Source organism: Colobus angolensis, unplaced genomic scaffold (genome assembly GCF_000951035.1).
Source record: "Colobus angolensis palliatus isolate OR3802 unplaced genomic scaffold, Cang.pa_1.0 Scaffold143, whole genome shotgun sequence".
In the NCBI taxonomy this organism is placed as follows: Eukaryota; Metazoa; Chordata; class Mammalia; order Primates; family Cercopithecidae; genus Colobus; species Colobus angolensis.
Window position 1 is genome coordinate 3,367,230 of NW_012114522.1, and position 445 is coordinate 3,367,674.

Genomic DNA, 445 nt, shown 5'->3' on the forward strand with positions numbered 1-445 from the left:
CGCCCGCCGCCGACCAGGGCTCCTGGTGCCTGTGCCAGCTCAATGGGGCCGCCGACCTCGAAGTTTCCGAAGGTAAGCGCGGACTGCAGGGCGCCCGGCCCTGCCGCTCCGGAGCCGCCCCGCGTCCACCCCGCCTGATCCCCAGCCCCGCAGGACCTCACCCTGCCCGGGGATACGGCCCTCGGGTGTGGGACTCCCGCCACTGGAGGACAGGGCGCGTCTTCGCGGGCCAGAAGCGGGACTCAGAGAGCCCGGGCACCGACCCCGGCGCGGTCCTGGGGCAGGGCTGGCTCAGCTAGGGTCCGAAGTGCCGGGGTCCCTCTGGAGCCCGTGCTCTCGGGGTCTTGAGGGAACCCGACAGAACCGGCTTGGAACCCTGCCTCCAGCACTTGCCCGCCGCGCGAGCCGGGGCTGATCGCTCCACCGGTGTCAGCCACAGTGTCTC